Source organism: Oenanthe melanoleuca, chromosome 18 (genome assembly GCF_029582105.1).
Source record: "Oenanthe melanoleuca isolate GR-GAL-2019-014 chromosome 18, OMel1.0, whole genome shotgun sequence".
Classification (NCBI taxonomy): Eukaryota; Metazoa; Chordata; class Aves; order Passeriformes; family Muscicapidae; genus Oenanthe; species Oenanthe melanoleuca.
In genome coordinates this window covers 7,756,606-7,774,749 of record NC_079351.1, presented here as the reverse complement: position 1 = coordinate 7,774,749, position 18,144 = coordinate 7,756,606, and the positions used below count along the sequence as shown (strand labels likewise).

General features: G+C 44.6%; 1 protein-coding gene across 10 annotated transcripts in view; it reads left to right on the top strand.

Moving 5' to 3' along the window:
* The first annotated feature begins 643 nt into the window (after positions 1-643).
* The window catches only part of TNRC6C (trinucleotide repeat containing adaptor 6C), a 98,046-nt gene continuing 80,545 nt past the window's right edge, over positions 644-18,144 (top strand). For 9 of the 10 annotated variants that reach the window (XM_056505684.1, XM_056505681.1, XM_056505677.1 and 6 more), the window contains exon 1: positions 659-2,023. The gene's annotated coding sequence lies outside the window, so the exon portion shown is untranslated. Of the gene's footprint in view, positions 2,024-18,144 lie in introns of all 10 variants that reach the window. The other variant, XM_056505682.1, reaches the window with a different exon arrangement.

Genomic DNA, 18,144 nt, shown 5'->3' with positions numbered 1-18,144 from the left:
ACCTCCCCGCGGAGGAGTGCGATGGAGGGGCGGATACTCCGATGCTCATATGGACCGGTGTGTGCGTGGGAAGCCCTTTGGCACCCCTTGGGGGGAGCACAGCCCCATCACGCCTTTTTGGGGGGACACATCTCTCTCCCCCCACCCACGGGGGGGGTGCGCGGGAAGGGTGAGCTGTCTTTCGGTGTGTGTGTGTGTGTGTGTGTGTGTGTGTGTGTGTGTGTGTGTGTGTGTGTGTGTGTGTGTGTGTGTGTGTGTGTGTACCGGGTGGGGGTGTCCCCCCCCCGTACCCCATTTGCGTTGGGGGGCCCCAGCCCCGCCCCTCCCCCCGCGCGGCGGTGGCGGGAGGGCGCGCGCCTCTGCGAGGCGGGAAGAGGGGGCGTGGCCCGGGGCGCGCGCGCGCGGCCTCGCCGCTGATTGGCTGCGGCCGCCGCGCTCATTTGCATATGGGCGCGGGCTCCCCCCCTTTGCCCGCCCGCGTCACGTGGTCCGGGCCGTGGCGGGGGGGAGGGGGGAGCGCGGCACTTCCTGTTGGCGGCCAGCGCGGGAGGGGGCGCGCGCGGAGCCGCCCCGCGGTCTCGCGCTGCCTGGCGGGGCTCTGTCAGTCAGCGACAAAATGGCCGCGGCGGCGGCAGCGGCGGCAGCGGCTCCTCTGCTCCCCAGGGCGGCACCGGCGGCAGCGGCGGCGGCGCGGAGGAGCGGGGGACCGGCCCGGCAGCACTGAGCCCGGCACCGCCTGCCCTGCGAGCGGACGAGGCGAGAGCGAGCGGGAGAGAGACGGCGAGCGGCGCTGCGTCCCCCCCCTCCCCCTCAGCACCCCGGCGGACCGACCGACCCTGCCCGAGGCGCTGCTGCGGCTCCCCGGGGACACGCCGCCGCCTCGGCTGCCCCGCTCCCCGCCGCGTCCCTGCCGGATCCCTGCGGAGGACACGGAGCGAGCCGCGGGATCTGCCCGCGGATCCCGCTGCGAGCCAGGCACACAGACTGTCGGGTTTCCCTCCTCCCTCCGTGAAAGACTTGGCTGGATCCTCCTCCCCGGCTGCCCTCCCCGCGCTCGCTCCTTCCTGCGGGAGCGGCTCGGATCCTCCTCCCGCCGCGGATCGCCCGCGGGGTCCCTGCGGAGCCGCGGACCCTCCTCCCCCGGCAGAGGCACCGCTGGATCCTCCGCCCCCCCGGCGCTCCCGGCGGGATCCTCCTCCTGCCCGCAGCCCCATGTGAGACTCCGCATCCCCCCGTGCCTCCGCGCTGCTGGTTTCTTATTATTTTTTTTTTTTTTTCTTCTCCCCCTCCTCCTTTTATTTTGAAGGGGGGATCCATCTTAAAACTCTTTTCTGGATCCCAGATTCTCTTTTTTGATTTGCACTTTTTGAAAAACCCTCAGATGCTCCTCCATGTGGACTGAGAACCCATCAAGACACACACACGAGAACTCATCCCGATCAACTCCAAATACTGGCTTTTCGTGGGTTTTGCTGCAACACATAAAAGCAAACTTGTATTTAAGACACACTCGTGCAAAAATTTAGCTGGGGACTTGAACGTGTATTTTGGTTTCTTGATCTTGGTTATTTTTTTTGTTGTTTTTTCTTTTTTGCTTCACTGGAAATCAGAAGCTTGTTTTGGAATTGGACCTGCTTTTGCTGCACTTCTCCTCTGGGCTGGATAACACTGAAGCTCTTTGCTTTTCTACTTGGATAGTGTTTTGCTGTTGATCTGTTGGGTTTTTTTTCATCTCCTGTGTGGCAGACTTTTTTTTTTTTTTTTTTTTTTTCCCTGAGGGGGTTAACAAACGACAACAACAACGAAAAACTTAATTTTTTTGGCCGTGTGAGATTTTTTTCGTATTCATATTCGTGAAATTACGGGTACATTTACAAAAAAAAAAAAATTGAAAAAAGCATTAAAAATAAGAAAGGAACACGTCAGAAAGACCCCTACACGGTAGACAAAATACTCACTTGTTTCCTTACAGCAAGACTGAATCGAAAGCTGCCAAAGAGCCCCATAAAGAAAAGACTAAAAGGTAAGAAGGGGTAAGAGCCTCTCTTAATCCGGGCATGGTAGAAGTTAGCAGGGGAAAAGACCTGCAAAGCCAGTGCATTCCTCCGTTTTCACAAGTCTAAACTAGATTATTATTATTTTTAAACTGCTTATAGGTCAGCGAAGCAAGAAGCACCCCAAAACATTTCAAAATCCATTTTACTTTATACGATTTTTTTAAATGGGAACAACCTCTCGGTTTTTTTTTTTTTGTTTTTGTTTTTGTTTTTTTTTTTAATGCTAGAATTGATTCTGTATTTTTTCCTCTGTCCGGCATCGCTGCTTGGCCCGGAGCAGCGAGCAGAAAGTGCTATTTGTGAGCGTGTTTATGCCACTCAGACATGACATGAAGGCAGCTTCTGCTGCAAGGCATGACCGTGTGCTCTTGCTTTAGAACTTACACGTGTGAAAATTATCGCAGAGCGCCTTGGAAATGATCCCAGGGCTGGAAAAATGTGGGCATGGCCAGCAGTGCTGCCCTGTGGGCGAGCACATGAGCTCCAGCTTTGTCCTTCATGGCTGCTTTCTTTTAAAAGTTAAAATGTCCAGATTTGTGTTGTTTTCCCTCTTTTTCCCCCGCGTAATGGGATTGTGAGGATCCGCAGTAATTTTCTCCTGAGTATTCACGGAGAGATCTTCGTCTAAACCTGGAATGTCCAGGGGGAGAGAGAATATTAAACAGTTTATTCCTTTAGCTGCGACTCAGAAGGGGAGGAAAATGGGGAGGGCTCAGTTGTTAACCTGAGAAATCTTGAAACACTGGAAGTTTATTAATTGTTCGAGGCTTCTTTGTTTGTATCACAAGTTTGTGTCAAAGGTTAATCTTCTTAATATGTAATTAGTTGAAGGTTCAATTATGGGATTTATAGAACTCAATTGGGTTTTCCCCCCTCTTTTCCCATTAAAAATAATAATGCAGGTCTTTGTGGCTAGTTTATTTTCTGCTACAACTCGAGTGTATCTGCGAGAAGAGATTTATTCAATTATTCTAACAGCCAGTTTAAATTTAGAAATAACCTTTGGGACGTCATACCCGTGTCTGTTGCATATATTTTCCCTCTCGTTTGCATATGTATGTATCTGGCGAATTATGCTAATTTATGTACAGAAATTTGCTGTGGACATTAGGCCGGTTAAGGTAATTAAAATTCCAATAAATCCCGCTGTTAGTGGGCTGGCCGGTGGTGCAGAGCTTTAAATCAGGTGGGTGTCGGTGGTGCCGTGGACCTGAGGACAATGCCGGAGCGGAGGAGCAGGAGAACATCTGCACTGCTGCTGGATGCGCTGGGAGAGCGAGGCACGGCTCCCCAATCCTGCCCTCCTTCCCTGCGGTGGGTGGGGTTTTTTGTTGTTGGTTTTTTTTTTTTTTTTTTTTTTTTTTTTTTTTTTTTTTTTTTTTTGATTCCCCGACGACTGAGAATTTCCTCTCGGATATTACATTTTTAAAAATACTAATTTCGAGAAGGTGGTGGGAAGGTACACAGAGGTTCTCGCTGCTTCCCCTGGTGTTTTCCAAGGAAATAGGAGGTGACTTGCAGTGGGTGCAGCCTGTGCTTAGCACATCACAGTTTCCCACAGCCGCGGTTCCTCGGGTTCAGGAATCCCTGGGATGTCTGGCTGGCTGCTCCTGTGTGTTATTTGTGAGCTCAAAATGGTGTGCTAGGAACAGCCCCCGGATGCGCTGGCGTCCCTGCTCTGGCTTCTGGAATTCTTTCCCGAACGTGAGAGCATCGGTGTGAGCCCTGGATAGCCCAGTGAGGAAACTGCTGCAGCCTGTGCAGGCTGGGCTGCCCTGGGAAGCACTGTGGAGCTTTTTGGGTGAGATTGCAGGAGCCCCGGCTGGTGGATAACCTAACCTAGCTGCTTCTGAGCCCGGGACTCTTCTGTGAAAAAAGCTGTAGTAAATCAGATTAATTTGAACTTTTTTATTTTTTAGGGAAAATGAGTGCTTAAGGGCACCAGCAGTAGTGTAATAATGCCTTGTGTGGCTTTATCCTTATCTTCAAAGGGGAACGGATCATTTCTGACTGAAATGATCTGCCTGGCTTCCTGAGATGAGGAAGGTTCATTACAGTCCAGCCCCCGGAGAACAGGTGCTGCCACAGGGAAAACTGCTGCAGCCAGAACTTGCTCCAGGGTGAGAGGGATGGATATCAGTAGGGGCTGTATTTTAGGCAATATTTTGTACTTTTGTCTAAAGGTTTTGTTGTAGCAGTGAAAGAAACAAGACAGACTTTTTCATTGAGAGCTCTTCTGGATATATTTAGGATATATTAATGTTTCTGTTTTATGTGTGGATTCCCATATTGACAGGTTTAAGTCAGGGTATCCATCAGACTCGGACTGTTGTGTTACACGGATGGTTTGTGTGTGCTGTACATCAGCCTTCCAGCACATGGATTATTTTGGAGCTGTCAGTGTGCACGGCATCAGTCCCAGTGCCTGGGAATGTCCTTGTGGGCAGCCTTGGGCTGTGCCATTTCCCCGCTGGCCACAGCAGAGTGGAGTTTGCTCTGGGACGTTGCCCTTGGGCTAAAAACCATCTGGGGACTTGAGGTTCACCCTCAGCCATGGCTTCTTGGCTTCCTCCAAAATCTGTGTCTGATCACCTGTGAGTGGATGGGTTTGCTCATTGCAAAGCCTGCTGGACCTTGCTGGGATCCATGAAAACCCCACCTCCGCCTTAATTTCTGGTTTCTTTTCCAGGATTTGTCTTTTCTAATAAGATAACACACTATGCTTTTGGTGAGTTGAGATCTTTCACTGATGTTTGAGGGAAGTAAGGTAATTCTGTATTCCTTTTGCTTGAAAGAGGTTTTTAAGACTTGGAAAATAATGAGACGGAATTTCCTTAAAATGAGAAAAACATAATTGGGCATAAGACTACTTTTAATTCTTTGTTGAAGTTCTCAAAGCTCCAATGTTCCATACCTTGCCAAGTATGGACCAACAACAAAACAAGATAAAGTGAAAGGTTTTGTCAAGCAGGGACATATAATCTCCTTGTGTAGTGGAGCAAACTGTTGCTGAGTTGCAGGCTTACCAAAAGCACAGCTTTAAATTCGTCTAGAAATAAAACCGTTTATTTTTCAGTTTTTCTTTCACTTCATTCAGAAAGGCCAGGAATTTTATTGACAGAGTCACTGCCTGCTGTTCACTCAAAATGACCTCCACTTCTGCAGCCCGTTCAGATGCTCCCTGCCATGGAGACTCCTTTTCTCTTTCGTGTTACATTTATTAAAAGCCCAATGGCAGCGTTTACTTTCAGTTTTAGCTGTGAAGACTTAACCAAGAGCGGGGGATGTGGGAACGGGTAATATGTTAACTTAGCAGCTGGCCTCGCCGAGATAAACATGCGCTTTTCCAAATGCTGTCATCTGGCCCCTTTCCAAAACAAGCTGAAGGAGGAGGTCAGGGGTGGAGCCATCCCCTGCTTCAGTAAAAAGAGGCTTTCATTTGGAAAGAATTGCCAGATCGTATTGACTAAAAGAACTGCAGATTTAAAATAAAATGACCAAACCTTTCCTGGGTAAAACAAATGGTCTCGCTTGATGACTTAAATTTAAGTGCCTTGTTCCAGTGCTGCTTCTCTTTGAAGGTTCAGCAGCTTCAAGGCAGAGTGCATATTTCTGCTTTTTTTAAAAAATCAGTGCTTTATGTAAGCCTTTAAACATGACAACTGATGAAAAATGTATCATCTTTGGTTACAGTAGAGGCCTGCAACACAAAAGTGCTATTGTTTTAATGGTTTAAAATTCAGATTACAAGATAATGGTAATACCATTAGAAGGTTTCCCCTTGGCCTAGAAGCTGCAGGTAGGAGTGTGTCGATCCCTCAGTATTAAAGATGAATGATAAGGAAACCTCTTAAATGCCTGTGACGCTGCAGTCTAGCCAATTTAGGATCAGCTGATGCCTTCTAGTGATAATGGCTTGGGGTTTTCAGCTGTATTATGAAGATATCAGCCAGGGCAAATAGTGTTTGGAAGAGAAGTATACTTTATTGAATGGGGAGAGATGATCTAGAAGTGACAGTAAATTGCATTACTAAATGATCTATGTGCTCTGCGCCGTCTCTTCATTGGCAAATGCTGTTGGTAAAATGAAAGATGGTTATTCTTAATGTATGAAAGCCGAGGAATCAAAGTCTTATTTAATCTCTCTTTAGGAATCTGTGCTAGTTAGGAAAATTGTCAGCTGAAAGCATGGCTAAGTTGTGCATCTTATGCCAAAAGTAGATGCACTTAGGCTTATTTTATCATTACTTAATCATGGTTAACTTCACTGTGGGTTCCCAAATACAGTTACAACTGTGTTTTCTGAAACTTCATTTGTGCACCTTCCTACCTTGTCACTACTGTGTTTTAAAATCTCCCGCCCAAGATGAAAATGTCAGGATTTGGTAATGAAGAAACTGCCTGTTCTTGCACAGAACAGTCACTGTGCTCTTTGAGGTCGTGTCAAAGATGGTGGAAAATGCAGCACTCTGAAACATGCATCTGATTCTTTTGTCTTTTTTTTTGAAGAGTAGCATGTCTCTCTTTTCCTCCCAATAAAAAGGCTTCTGTCACTGAAGGCAGCTGTAAAATAACTGGCTGTTCCTGCATCTCGAGGTTCAGGGTACCAGGCAAATCCGAGCGAGTTTTGGTCTCAACCTTGGGTGTGAATCAGCGCTGTAATTTTTCAGCACTGAGGTCTTGAACGTTAAGTTGTAATACAAGTTCATAAAATATTAGAAGCCCTGACAGTCCTGAGGTTTGGTTTCTGGAGCTCTTCCCCGTGGGTTTGCAGCCAAGGATGGCTGAGAGCGAGAACAGTTATCTGTGCTGCAGCAGTGATGGTTTATGGCTGGGTGCCCAGATTGTCTGGCTTTGCACACAGCTTTATAGTTTGCCTTTGAGGGCTGTGGAGGAGGTGGAAGTCATTTGTAATAAACAGCTATCTGCAGCCTGCTTTTTCTGGGGTTTGAAATGTACAGCCATTTAAAAAATTGCAAACTAGATGTGCATTTACTTAGATTTCACTCCCAAACTCCTGTGTTTTAGGAGCTTGGTTATGAGAAATGATAACAATTCCTTATTGCTTTGTATTGAAAATACCTAATATTTATTCTTTGGATGTTTGGGCTGGTTTCTAAGCTCTGCATTGCTAGACAAGGAGGCTTTTCAGGTTGGTTTTTTTTTTTGGTATTTTTTTTATTTGAGAGAAAAATTGACTTATCAAATCGGTTGGCATCCTTTGTGGTAATTAAGCCCCAGAGAAAAATATGTTTATATATCTCAAAATAGTTATCATGCAGTTACCAGCTATATTGTATACCAGCTCATTTAGGAAAAGCTAACAGCCACCCCCCCTTCCACCACAAGGAAAACAACCACCCTGGCCTGTGTTTAGTGGCTGCCCATGGGTGTTTTCAGAGGGGGATCCATTCTTCTGCTCACTTCTCTCCTCCCAGGTTCTTGTTCCTGGGGTCTGTGCATGTTTTCCCATGCTGATTTTCTGAAGGGATGGTGGTGCTGTCTTTGTTACCCAAGAGGAGTCTCTTAGAATGGCATTACCTGATATTTCTCAGATGTGCTGTTTTCCTTCCTATTCCTTTCTTTCCTTCCTGTGTTCTGTATGCACAGAGTTTACAATTTTCTCTCTCATCCTGCATTTCCAAGGCTTCCTGAAGGGAAGGGGAGAGCTGTTTGTTTTGGTGGAGGGATAGGGAGTGCTTGCTGTGGCTTGGATACATTCTGGGTGGTCAGTACATCCACAGATCGATTGTTAGTCCAGGCTGACTTCTGCCAAGTCTATTTTAAGCTCAGCCAGATATCTGTGTTATGTCAGTCTGATTTCAGTCCTGCTCAAGCCTCCAACTCTCAGGTCTTTTAGTTCTTCAGAATTCCAAAGTGTTTTCATGGCCGATGCTCGTGTCATTCATTGGTGCTGACAATGGGGATCCTTGTTTTTAAACAGTAGCTGGTTACTGGTAAACAAAAGAGCATCAGCCCAGTGCTTTAACACAAACCATTCTAGAAAAAAGGAGCAGTTCAGGGAGAATGCCAAGGGAAAAAAAAATCAGCTGTACACATGCATAATGTGCAGACTCTCATTTTCCTGTGCTCCTACAAGGTCATTGATAGACTACAGAAGGTGGTCTTGGTAGTGTCTGTAATGTTTTTGCTTGAACTCCCTGTATATCTACACAGTAGCCTTGAGGATGATCCTGCACATGAAATATGAGGCTAAAAACTTCAGTAGCACAACCTAGTGCAGGGGGTGTGTGTAAATCAAGTCTCTTTATACAAGTATATTACCAAAAGCAGGAGTAGGATTCCTCATTATCCCTCTGCTAACACCATGCTGTCCATCTGCAGCTCTCTTCACTCAGTGTTTTTAATCACACTTACCAAGTGTACAAACTTACTTAACAGAAGAGAATTGCTTCCAGTGTTTGTGTTGTCTGAATTTTTACCACATTGTCAGTTTTGAAATGGGTGGTACAGCTTGAAATTCTTTCTTGTACAAAAGATGTCCATCTCTGCAAATCTAATCATCCTTATCTCCCTATGCTGTCGTGACTAGAATGCAGTAAGTGCCCAGCACTGTACCTCATTCTTGTTTTGTGATGCTGAAAAAATTGCATTTAGTTAAAAATAACCTGTTGGCATATGTGTGCTGTTCACATCTTCCTGCCTATGAAATTATTTGGTTTCTCTTTGCTCATGTAAACTATAATGAAGTGTATGTTTATCTTACGTCTTTCAAAAATAAATTAGTATGGAAGATGCAGCATCCTCTGATAAGGAAGGAGGAGAGCCTAGTGGTAGCAAACTAAATGCTATTTAATGTTTTCTAGTATGATCATAATAAAATATATGTCTGATCCAGGTGTGGAGCTAAATTTGGTCTCTCACAGGAATAGAACTGCTGCTGTTAAGGAGCCGAGTCTCTGTATAAATAGCACTGTTTCAGGTGAAAGATTTATTATCTGGGACTTAGTGGAGCTTGGTGAATGTGTAATTTTTACTATTTCTATTCTTCTAATCAATCTCATAGAACTCAACTCCTTCACTTGAGAAAAGAATGGTCTGAGTAAGTCTCATTACACCAACAGTGCATTAGAGATGTCAGTCTTTATACTCTGCCACATTTACATATAATAATTGAATAAAGCAATGGTTGGCTTAGTGGATGGATGTTTGCATAGTGATTTGCCTAAAAAAAAAAGACCCTCAACTTTAATTTTTTCTTACATTTGTGAGAATGAAATGTACTTCACGAATTTCTAGGTGAAATCCTGCAGTGATGACAAAACTTGTTGCTTTTGAAGCCAACAACCCAAAGTGATAGATATAATAATTTTTATCTGGATGGTGTTAAAACACTGATAGTCCAAGTGCACTGAAATTGGGCTTCTCTCCTGCCCCACCCCCAGTCCCTCAGTCAGCATCCAGACAAGCAAGAGCTTTTTTTTCTGGAATTCTGTCTGCATCAACTGATCAGATAACATACTTGGAGACATATTGGATATATTTCTGAGAATATTTGCTCCCCTGGGCGTTTCATGCACTAAATGAAGGCATAAAATAGTTATTACTAAGATCATAATTGACCATAAATTGATTTCCAAAGTGGTATTTACTGCAACTAGTTTTCCTGTCCTGGAAGATCATTTATGGCTATTTCCTTTCTCCATCTCTCCCCCCACCCTGTCTCTCCTCCCCCATGGAGCTGCTATTCATTTGCTAAGTTGAAAAATGGATGGTGGCCATTCTGATGCTGGGTGTGATATTCTAATTTATGCTTTTACTATGGAAAGTGGAGTAGAGGAACAGAGAAGTTTATTTCCATTAAGTTCATCAAGTTTTAAGGATTACCCTTTCAGCTCTGCAGGGCTAATCTTTTAAACTGTGGTAGGTTTGTGGAAGGAAAGTTGCTAGCATGGATTATGCTGTTTCCTTAATTTTAGATGATAGGATATATCTTTAACTGAATCCAGTTTCCAGCCTAAAGATAGGTACAGAGTAATTGTTTATTATCTTACTCAAATTATGTTGCCATCTTAATTTTCAAAACATCCTCACAGCTGAAGAAACAGTGGAACAAAGACTTGGAAGCTTCAAAATGTATTTAAAGCTTCAAAAAGTATTTTCTTTAAGTTAAATTACATGATTATGGTGAACAGTGTTTTTTTTATTTTTTGTAATGAAATACTAGGAGTGTATAAAGTGCACTAACCAAGTAGATTTTCTTCATTTGTGTTTAAACTTTCCCAAATTTTCAGTGCACAACTTTGAGTACAGTTTATTAGTCTATAGTGTGTTTTGTCTTCCTTGACTCAGATCAAATTTGGTGTTAACCTCCTGCCGAGAATTCCAGGACCCCTGACATTTTATTGTGACTCTTGATTAGCTCACCAGGGTTCCTGCTAAGAATTCTTCTTTCATTCATTTGATAAATTGAATTCCCTATTCACAGTGCCTTTAAATAGAATGGTATTTAGAAAACTTGAAGACAACAGCTTGAATGTTCAATGAGCTCACTCAGCAAATTTAAAAATGTAGAGGAAGGAAATTATGGGTTTGTGTATTCTGAAATCTTCTAAAAGAATAAACATCTTAACAAAAACTTATATCTCTATCATCATACTTGCTTTAAGTGTTTTTCCCTTTTGGTTTCTAAGACATCTCTTTTTCCCTTTTTCATCTTGTTTTGCCTTGTTGTGTCAGGAGCTGTGCATTCACCTTGTCCATGTGGGAGCAGGTATGATGAGGTGACACAGCACAGAGGGACTTCAGCTTTCCCAGGCAGAGTTTGTGTGAGAGCAGCTCATCCTTCCCACCCTGGCCTCTACAGCATGAGGAGCAGTGTCCTTATTTTCTCCTGATTGTAGATTTCTAGACACCCCTCCCTGTGAGGCTGCTGTCCTTTGATTCCCCCATCAGGTCTCTCCTGAGCTTCCTGGATTTAGGGCTGCAGCAGTGTCCTGCATCTCCTCCAAGTGACTCCTGGACATCTCAGTGCTGTGATAGCAGAGGCCCACCCCATCTTCCTTGAGATTGGCTTCTACAGCTTCTGCCACACATGTAGGAAATGAGTTTATTATCACAGCAAAGCCTGGGCTGGAGGGGACCTTAGGTTGAGTGGTGTGTGTGTGTCTGGTCACTGCTGCTCTCTCTGCCCTGCTGCTGTGTGTTGGTGTTACTCTTGGACATGCCTGCTGCAGTTTCCCTGCCTGTGGGTAGGAATGAGGGCAGTGTGTGCATTTTTCCACTGTGCCTGTGGCAGGAAGTCTGCCTAAGGAGAGGTGTTGCTCACCTTCCTGGGCCTGTTTAATCACACTGGAACCACTGATGAGCAGGGACACCAATGGACCTGTGTGCCTGCAGCTGCTGGATTCTGGGGGTCTTCTGCTGGAGGTGTCAGCACCACCTTATTCCCAGAATCAGCACAAGAGCAGCACCCTAAACATACCTGTCTTCAGGGGAAATTCTGTTTCCTACTTTTTGATGCTGTTGGTTGTGTTGTCCAGCCCCACCTGTGTGAGAGCACCAACCTCATCTTCAGCTTTGGCAATAAATAGGTTCACTGTGCTTTCACCTGCTGCTGACAAAGTGATGGGGCTCAGAGATAATTGAGTACTGGCACCTAACTGTGCTAGAAGGGGAAAGGAGGATTAGGTGTGTTGGAAATCCCTACAGGCAGAAAGGTGTATCATTGTAGTTACACAAACAAACTTCTCAGTTATTTTCAGCAGAGGAGCAGAAAGGCTTAGCTGTGCTTGCTGGAGGGCTCTGAAGGTTTGCTGCACAGTGCTCCCAGCTGTGACCTGTCCCTCCTGACCCCGTTGTCCCTCCAGAATGACAGGTGCCTGACTGGCTCCACCAGCCTCCATCGCTGGGAGTGTCAGCTCTGAGCCTGCGTAGCAAACATCCTGTGGAGCTGCTGCTCCTGCTCCAGTTTCCTGGCCTCCTACGTTGCAGTATCCCTGTGCAGCTGCCCCAGGGAGCAGTGCTCCTCTCAAGTGCTCTTGGAGTTCAGCTCAGTAGAGCCAGCAGTTTGTCTGTGGGTTCTGCTCCTGGGTCAGCTAAGGGTGACACTTAGTGAGGGGGCTCTGCCTCTCATCTCCTCAAGTATTTACAGAAACCAAAATAGCCAGCAGTATCTGGGGAGACAAACATGCTGTGCTCTTGCTCAGCTGCTGGATTCCAGAGCTGTTTTCCTTTGTGCATTATGTCCCAGGAAGATTGGGGACGAGCTGTGGAGCAGATGCCAGATCAGCTGCGGGTAACTATCATCAGGCCTGGGAGGGAGGCAGTGCTGGGAAAGTAAATCTGGTTATCCTCACTCTTCAAGTGTGTAGCTTATTTCTCTATCAGTTCATGTTTGCTGGGGGAGGAGAGTTGTTTTTCAGAGCATGTTTCTTGCTGTTTGTAGCCTGCTTTGAGTGGTGAATTCAATGCAAGCTTTTTTCTTTTTGTCCTTGCATAGCCTGAGTGGTGCCCATGGTGGGGTACTTAAAGTCTGCTGGGGTGTTGTCAGCTGATTGAGGGAGGAAGTTCTGATGTGGTTCATGCCTGAAATGCATAAATGGCTGAGGTTTGGTGTACAGATCTAGCCCATGCCCAGGTTTGCCTTCTAACTCCTTAAGCTGCCCCTTAGGCTGCACTGGGGAGAGCAGCACCTTCTCAGGAGAGGGGATGTACCTGTGTGGTGGCATCCCTGTGGCATTGTCCACATGGATCTCTTCATTTGGATTGGAACTTCCATGATTGATCAGGTGATTGTCCTCACTTGCTGTGCTTTGATTGGTGTTGTGTGTCTTGGAGTGCAGTTATCAGCTTCCTTTGATATGAAACCTTGCTGGATGATGAGTTCCAAGGGTGCAGTTAATGCTTTCCTGCTGCATGGGAGCAGCCTGGAGCCAGGCTCCACCTGAGACAGGGATGGTGTGGGTAGGAAATCCTCTGCAGTGGCAGCTTTGCTCTGCAGATCCACTCTGGTGTGCACCACTTAGCAAGGAAGGGGTAAGACACATCTGAAACCTTCCTGCTTGTACTCCAGTGCTCTCCAGTACCCATCCCTCTCAACTAACACACCAGGAGAAACTGGAATGTTCAACAAAACCAAAAGGAAGTCTCTAGATGAAAAACAAAAACTCCAAGCCCTGCAAACATTTACTGGGACTTGGCAGTGCTCAGATATGGGCTCTTCAAACTTCTGGCTTCCCAGTCATAGTTCATCTGCATCCTTAGTTCATAAAACTTCTCTGGAATTTCCCCCCCTCTTCCATTGGTACTAACCAGCAGAAGCTAAATCAAGGCCATGTCAGTGCACTTTTGAAAAATATCTTGAACTGAATGATAGTAACTACCTGTTCTGCTTTATTTCTGTTCTAATCTAATCTGCTTGAGTGGTTGTTTACCTTACATGTACATAAAGGAGAGCCACAATAAGTTAACACTGGGTGAACTGGAAACTTCCAGTGGGAGCCCAGATCCTGCAGCACACACCAGCTGGAATTCTCCTTTTCTCTCCTTGGGCTCCTGCCAGGATTTTATTGCTCTTCAACCAGTATTCCAAAGTGGCATCTTAGAAACATTGTGTGCTAATTGTGGAAATGCAGCCTTGAGACAGAGCATGGAACACAGAAGCTCTTTCTGATCCTGGAATTTCTATTTTACAGGTTGTAGGAGCAGGAATTTTAATTAATCTCTTGGACAACCTAAAATCTGCCTTTAGTTTCAACAGTTTTAATTGAATGTGTTGCTTTTTACACCATGTTCTTAGTTAATGCTGTGATGTTCTTGGTTGGTTTTGAATGGCAGCTGCACTCTACTCCTGCAGAGACTCCAAATTTGGTGGAATTTTTAAGTGGCTGCAGGAATCCAGCTGCTGCCCCTGTTCAGGAGATCAGTTTTCTGTTACACACTGGAGGATAAGTTCACCAGAAACTGGAGGTATTAAAGTCCCAGCCCACATCTGTTAGCAATGGATGGTATCTTGATGTTTCAGAGGAAGGAATCCCCTGTCAAGGCAAATAATCTATGAAGGAGGACTAATTGCAGGACAGGGACATAATTGTGAGAAACCCCAAAACATGGGATCAAGAAATCATAAATTGAGGTCAACCAAAAACTCTCATTGAACTTCATTTATAACTCCCCACAGGAACACATTTGCAGCCAGACTTTCCAATTACAGGGTGGAGTTTCAAGCTGTGTTCTCACAACTGTACATGTCACTGTTCCATAGACTTGTCCTGTCCACAGGGGTGTGGCTGGGGGGCTTCCCCCCCAACTCCCTGGAAAGGAGATTGTAGGATTTCACTTTTTAGAGCTGGGCAGAGGTCTCCACTTCCCTGTCTGATTGTTTTTATGTCTAGGAGCTGGTGTGGCCTTCTATCAGTGTTGCTTCATAAAAAAGAAATATTTTCTTTTTGTATTTTTCCTCTTCTCCAAATGTGTATTTATAAAGACTTGGTATACATTTTAATGTTGGGTGTTCTTAAAATGCTTCAGCATGGAGGATTTTTCTTTTCGCCTAATCCAAATCTTCTTTGTTGCAATTTAAATTCAGTGCTACTTACACAGCTAAAGGAAAAAGATTTGACTCCATGCTTCTCTTCTTTTAACACCTTTTTGAATAACAGGGTTGTGATCTCTTTAGATTAAGTGAATTCCAGTCTGAAGATTTTTCCAAGGGCCTGTGTTTTTTGATTTCCTTGGTGCTGTTTGCTGGGCTCTCTCCAGCTGACCTGTGTCTCCCTTGCTGTAGATAGTCCCAAACTGGACACAGCACAGCAGCTGATGAATTTCTGACCATCTGTGGCATTGTTGCTTTGCCTTTGGAGTGAAATCCGTGTAGCACCTGCTTTTTTTTCCTCCCCCAAACTGGTGTTCTACCACTTGTTCCCTATGCTGTATTTATATAGGATTTTTCCTGCCAAACATGACACCCTGCACTTTTTTTCACTGATCCTCTGCCTTTTTCCTGGGTGTTCTGAATATTGTCCTTCCTTAACTGTTTTGCAGCCCCATGACTTGATATATTTTGGAAACTAAGTAAGTGGATACATTTTTCCAGCAGCAAAGTGATTAATAAAAATTTTGCTGCTGGACGTGTGGCACACTGCAACAAAAACTCGTCAGGTCCCTGCCTTGTGGGAGGGGTTTTTTGAGTTTTTATGTTTTGTTATGTACCTTAAAATTATTGAATAATAATTCTTAAAATTATCAGATAATAAAGCATTCTTATTCTTACTAACAAAAATCTCCATGTGGATTGAAAAGTCAATTATATAGTTTGGTTGCTTCTCTTTCATTTTTTTCAAAAATACTTGGGACCAGGCTGTGAGAAAAAAATCAGGCTTTTTTTTTTTTTCTCACCACAAATAACTTGCTGATGTTTTTCTCTCTTCTTGTGTAAGTTATATGCACAGTGTTTGCCATCTGCTGCTCTTGCAGAGTGCCATCCATCCACCTGCTCGTGCTTTCAGGTAACCTGCAGTGACCAGACATGGCTGTTGCTGTGCTCAGGCCCAGCCAGTGGGGAAACATCCCATTTCTCTTGGGAATTGTTAAGCTGTTCTTGCCTTTGCTGGCCTTATTTCCTCTTTGGATTGGTAGCAAAATGTTTAGCTCCATCTTGTTTTCTTCCTGCCATTTCATGTGATATTTCTGAGAAACCAGATCACATAAAATTTTGGCTCAAGGGACTTGTAAACACATTGAGTGTCCTGCCTGGCGCTGTGCTCAGCAGCCCTTTGGGAAGGAAGCACTGCAGCAGTGGAGGTGGAGATCCTGGGCAGGAGCAGCCTGGCTGTGGGTGCTTTGCTGGCCATGGCACCAGCTTGGCCAGAGCCCCCTGAAATCCCTGGAGCAATCCCTGGAGCAATCCCTGGAGCAGTGTCGTCACTGTGCTCCTGTTGTTGGCCATCTGTTCCCTGCTGACCTCTTTAGGGAGGGCTGCAGCAGAGAGAAAAGTACTGTCACTTCAGCCCTCTCAGGGTCATCTGTCACTGCTCCCCCTTTCCCACCCACAATCAAAACTAATATTTCCTCTTGCATATTAATGAAGCACTTAAAGGTTGATTTGTTGTTGCTTTTTGCACGCACAGTGCTCGTATTTTTCTGGCCTTTCTCAATTTGTCTCTGTGTGTTTGTGCTGGGTTTTTTCATATTTCCTTCTTATTTATTTGACCTAGTTTTGCATGCTGCTTTCTTTTTTGAGGTGATTGGAGAGCTTGTAATTAGGGACCAGCTTGACTCTTCTTGATTAATGACTGAGCCTGGATATCAAGGGAACAAAGCTGGCACTTTTAACAGTCACACCAGCTCCTTCCCTTCACCCATATTTACTCTGGAAAGGTCACAGAGCTGGGCCATGTAAAGATAAAGCAGGAAACAAAATTAGCAATAGGCAAATACAGAATTTTAGTTTATCTGTTCCAGCACTTGGGAAAACAAGGATTGCTGATGACCTCTTGTTTTGTGCAGGATTCCTGCCATACATGTGGATGTATCTGCATTGTTGTTCAGATTCCTGGTGATTTCCAAGAAACAGCACCTGCCTCTTCATGTGGGACAGTATTTCAGGTGTCCTGAAGGAATCAAAGCCTGCCTTTCCAGAGCTTGATACTCTTTTTTTGATGCTAATTTTGGATCCCATTTCATCACCACCCTTCAAGCTGTTTTCTACCTTCAAGATTTCAGCCACTTCTTTATTGTAATCAGATCTTGAAGAATGTCCTAAGTAATCATTTTCTGTTTGAAGCTGTATGATACCAGATTTGGAGAACTTGTCTTTGAGAGCTTGAGTCTGTGCTGTCCAAACCCTCTGTTATCTGTTATCACCTGTAACAATGCATGGATCTAATAATTCCTTCCATAAAGCCTCCACAGCCTGCATCTGGATGATTATTTCCCAGTTCCTTACAATTCTAGCTTAAAGATTTTCTTTTTTTTTCCATTATTTTCCCTCCCATCAGCACTGTTAGGAAAAATGCCTGTGCAGGAATGCATGATGGCCTCTTGTATGGTGAGGGAAGTTAAAACCAGAGCAGTGCTTGAGCAGTTGTTGTGTGCACCTTGTAGGATTTCTGTCAGTAAGAGCAAATTCCACAACTGTCAGGGGAGTTTGTTCCAGCATAAAGTAGGATTTAAGGTACAAGAGGTATATTGGAATTAAAGTATGGTGGCTAAACCAGACCAAGGTATCTGTGAGCAAGGATTAGGAATGCTTTGCTGAAAAGCAGTTTTCCTATGTTATTAAATAGTATCAGTATCTTGCATATACAACAAAATTAATGAGGTTGTTGGAGCAGTGTGACATAGAGTGACAAGAGAGGTTTCTGCTCAGCCCTCAATTACTGCAGGAGCTTCTGAGCTCTGAAACACTGTATGGGCAATAATACAAATAGATTCTACCTGAAGGTTGTTGAAGAGCACTATTCCCAAAGGAATATTGCAAAATGCTGTCAGAATGTCCCCTCAGTGCTGATCCACAATACCAGCTGTGCCTTAAGCTGTGGAAACAATCCATCTAGAAAACTCAAGTTCTTACTTAGCTTAAAAAATAAATCAGCCTAGATTTGTTAATTTTTAAAGGGATTAATAAACCTTTCATTAGCAGGCACTGAGAGGCCAGAGGCACAGTGCTGGAGTTGTTGTGGCCATGACCTGCAGCTCCTCTTGCTTTCCTGTTGTGGGAGAGCTCTCAAGCACATGCCCTTTAAAGATAACCTTGGCTTAGGTTTGGATTTCATAAACGATTTGCAATCTGGGAAAACACCACTTCATTCTGTAGTAAAACTCCTTGCTCATAAAAATCCCTCCCAACTCAGATCCATATGTAAGAACAAGGCAAACTCCTCCAGGGATATTCTGAGACACTCCTGCTTTAGAACATGAGCTTTGTATTCATAAATGTTTTAGCCTATTTCCTGCAATAAAGATTAAATTGTGGCTCAGGAAGTAAAGCTGCAACATGTGCTTTTGACAATGTAATCAAACTTAATATAGCCATGTTTTTATTGTTTTCCTTTTGTTTTGCTCTTAGATGACTAATTTCTGCCTAAAAGTGACAGCAAGGGTTGCCATCTGAGAGGCTACTTGG